Below are 4,300 nucleotides of genomic sequence, written 5' to 3' on the forward strand. Positions count from 1 at the left end.
ACTTGGTTCTCTTCTGTTCTCCCGCTATACTCGAGCTCTTGGTGAGGTCATATCCTCATATAGGTTTTCATACCACAGCTCTTCAGATGACACTCAACTCATCCTGTCCTTCCCTTCTTCAGACACTCATGTTTCTGCTCAGATCTCAGCATGTCTGGCAGACATCTCATCATGGATGACAGTTCATTATCTCAAATGTAATCCCAGCAAAACTGAAGTGCTGTTCATTCCCATGTCACGATCTTGTGATCTCCCTGGACAACTCTCAGATCTCAGCTTCTGTCACGGCATGTAACCTTGGGGTAACCATGGACAATCGACTGTCCTTTTCCTCACACGTTGCTAATCTGACACACGCCAGTCAGGTGCTTGTTCAGTCCCTTGTCATTTTGAGACTGGACTACTGAAACTCACTCCTATTGGTATTGGTACTGCTGGGTACAGCCAATGCAGGATCTCAGATGGTTAAGGTTGGACCAGGCTCTGTGTGGGAGTTCCTTTCAAGAGTGAGATGGGACGGCACCTCTTGGGATCGTCAGGAGACAATAACGTTGTTCTGACTCCATCTTGATGGAATAGTGCTGGTTTCAAGGCAGGTTGTGAGGAAGGTCTGAAGCCACTTCATGGTGTCAGGGCTTATATGTTTCAGAAATTTATTGTGGATGTTGTAATTTCCTGGGGCTTTAACATTTTTGAAGACCTTGATGGCCTCCACTAACTTGTAAAGACATCATGGTTGCAAAAGGGGGCAGGGCTATGGTATGGAGTGTTGATCAACTCATTGATCACAGCATGGATTTGTCAGGTGAAAACCTTTGCCTCCGGCGTGTGGTCTCTCCACCTGCCATTGTTGACCATAACTGAGTTGATGGATTATGCTGAGACTGTCCAGGGCTTAGCTGGACTGCTTCTGCTGGTAAGACGTTTGAGTGAGTTCCAGGCGTTTCAGCTGGACTGGGTGATATCCATATTGCTGACTTCTTTCCTCCAATCTCTGTTGTCTGTTTTGGCCTAAGAGGTCCAGGAGCTAATTACCAATCTTGCAGCGAAGTTGAAGACCGTTGGTGTTCTCATATGCTTCGTAGAGCTCATCACAGTCTTTGACTCAGCGAGGGATGTATGGGTTTCTTCAGCCTCATGGGATGGAGTGCTTCACTGCCTGTTGGAGCATGGAACAAAAAACAGAGCATGCTTCATTCATGTTGGAAGAAGGTTTAGGTAAGCATGATGTGAGCTTGGACCAGTTGGCCTTCCTAATGTTATATCGTATTTTTGGTTGGAGGTTGGAGATGGCAAGCCTGGTGTAGCTGGTGATGCACTTAGTGGGAACCAGTTCTGAGCAATGGTAGCTGATGTTGTTGGACTCAAAGGTTAGGTTTGGGCAGGTTCAGGTGTCATGTCTAACAGAATGGAAGGTACAAGGATCATCGTTGTTGAAGAGCAGGTGGAGGTTTTGAGGCTCAGCTCAGTTGCTCATGGCAAGACCATTCTGGTTCGTGTTAGAGTAACCCCACATGGTACTACCACTGTTGAAATCACCCCAAACAAATGGTTTTTCAACAACGAAGGGGAGAGATGTCATTTCCAGTTCAACAGGAGCGGGGTTGTATACTTTTTTGTAAAAGGTACAGAGCTTCTGTAATTGACCTCTGAATGCTGGAGTTCTCTGGAGCATGGTTAAGAGCTTTAGCTTGGATGGCTTGCTCCTGCTTGTTGCATGTTGTGATGCCATGCTTCTTATGGGTGATGAAACTGACAAGATCAAAGACCAGCAGTTGGAGCTAATCTTCAGACTGCATGAGATTACGGACGGATTCAGTGTGTTTGTACTGATTTCAGATACAGTATGTGTGTATAAGTGTGCGTGTGTGTGTGTGTGTGTGTGTGTGAGAGCAGTCGGAGGTAAATACGCGAGAGACAGCCCATTAGTTTTGGGCCGGTGGTGATGCATGGTCTTGCAGCGAGCAGTGCATTTTTCCGAGAGCCGGTGAGTAATGCCCGACTCACCACTGTCCACTCTGCACTCCGCTATTTTTATTATCCGTCTCTTCCTATCTCTTTCTCCCTCTCTCTTTCTCTCTCTAAAACAGCTTTCATTTTTCTTATTCCATTCACCCAAACAAATGACGAGTGAGTGTAAAGGAGTAGAGGACATGAACAGAGCAAATCTCTCTCCTCGTCCCTCCATCTTTCTCTCTCTCAGTTCACTCCTGTCTCCCCTTATCCTTCTGTCATCTCTCACACTCTGCCTGTTTGTCCACATCTGTATCAATCACTCTTTCTCCAAGCACTCTCTCTTTCATTCTCTCTCTCTCTCTCTCTCTCTCTCTCTCTGGAGAATATCACAAATCACAAGTTACTAAATGTCCATTTAGCAGATGTTTTTTACTCTCTTTCACTGAGTTTTTCTCTCTATCTCTCCCTCTTCTTACTCACTTCTTTTTTTTTGTTTGCTTGTTGCATTTCCTTTCTAAACAGATGTTTTCAAATTTCTTTACTCTTTTTACTTCCAATCCTTTTTTTCTCTCTCCCTTTCTCTTCTTCATTTGTTTCCTCTTTCTTTCTTTCTTTCTTTCTTTCTCATCTTATCCTTATACTCTATTTCTTTCTTTGTAATGTCTTAAATGATTTATTCATTCTTTATCATTTTTTATAATTCTTTCTTCTGTTTCTCTGACTTTGTTTTACTCTTGCTTTCTCTCTTTCTTATTCTCTTGTTTTTTTTTTCTTTTTTCTTTTTTGTCTCCGTTCTGTCTCTGTTTCTTCCTATTTTTTTCATTTTCTTCCTTGTTTCTTTTGTTCTGTTTTTGTTTGTTTGTTTGTTTCTTTCTTTCTTTCTTTCATTTGCCATTCTGTTTCTCTGACTTTTTCTTTTTTCTTTCTCTTTGTTTCTTTACTTCTGTTTTTGTTTTCTTTGTTTGTTTTTTTTTTTTGTTTTTGCTTGTTTGCTTCTGTCTTTCTTTCTTTTTTTCTCCCTATATTCTATTTCTTCCCTTTTGGTGTCTTGAATTATTTATTCTTTCTTTCTTTCTTTCTTTCTTTCTTTCCTCTATTTCTCTGACTTTTACTTTTGCTTTTTTCTTTCTCTTTGTTCCTTTCTTTCTTTCTCACTCATTTTCTCGCTCCATCCCCTTTTCACTCTTCAGTATCGCTCTCATATTTCCCCATCACTCTTTCATTCTTTCTCTCATTCCCTTTCTTTCTTTCTTTCTTTCTTTCTTTCTTTCTTTCTTTCCCACTCGTCTCTTTGTGTAAAATCCCAGTTAACCTGTACGTCGGTATCGCACTGTGACTCACGGTAGATAAAATCCGATAAAATCAGCGAGTGTGTAGGCAGGAAGTAGTGAGTGAGACAGATGGGTGGGTGAGACAGGTGAGGTGGGGTGAGACAGGCGAGATGTTCAGGTTTGTGTAATGAAAGTGAGTAAAAGCAGCGTTTCTGTTTATTCCACTCCCACTCTGACTGATAGAGCGGCGTGAGGGCGAGTCGCCTCGTTAGCGCTCACTGAAGCTTTACACGCCACTGCTGCGCTACGATACGGCGATATCGTACAGTTCCTCACCACTTCCTGCTCTCCCCTCTCTCTCTATTCATCTGTCCATCCTTTTCTCCATTTTCTTTTACTCCCTCGTGTTTACTTTGTCATCTCTCTCTATCCCTTTCCTTCTCCATCAATCCGTCAGTTTTCTTCTACTCTCTCTCACGTTTTCATCCATCTGTCCATCTCATATACCTCTCCATCCCACTTTCTCTTTCTCTCCCCATCCATACCACACACATCCTTCTCCTCTGTCCTTCTCTTTATCCATCTCTAGTTTCTAATCTCTCTCTCTCTCTCTCTCTCTCTCTCTCTCTCCATGGATCTCACCATCCCTTTATCCGTCCTTGTCTCCATTCCTCTCTCTCACGCCATGTCTCCATCCCTCTCTCGACCCACCTCTCTTCCTCTCACCTCGCTCTCTATCTCTCTCTTAATTCCCTTGCTTAATCTCCGTCTCCATCGTTCTCTTTCACTTTCACTCCATCTCTCTGACTCTCCCTGTCTTCCTTCCTAACTCGCCTGCTCTTCGTTCACTCTTCAGCTTTCACGGTGGTTCTCTTTTTCTCAGGCTGCTTTATGACCAGGAAATGAAGCTACAAGCGACGTTCTACCCTAAGCCGGCACGGAAAGTGCCGTAACAGCTTCATGTCGACATTAACTCAGGCGTTATCCACATGAAAATCCACAAAACATCACAAATTACATACAAAAAAAAAAATACCGTATGTTTTCAGCCGCAGTGCGTGAGGTGTAGCTGT

This window comes from Ictalurus furcatus, chromosome 15 (assembly GCF_023375685.1).
Source record: "Ictalurus furcatus strain D&B chromosome 15, Billie_1.0, whole genome shotgun sequence".
In the NCBI taxonomy this organism is placed as follows: domain Eukaryota; kingdom Metazoa; phylum Chordata; class Actinopteri; order Siluriformes; family Ictaluridae; genus Ictalurus; species Ictalurus furcatus.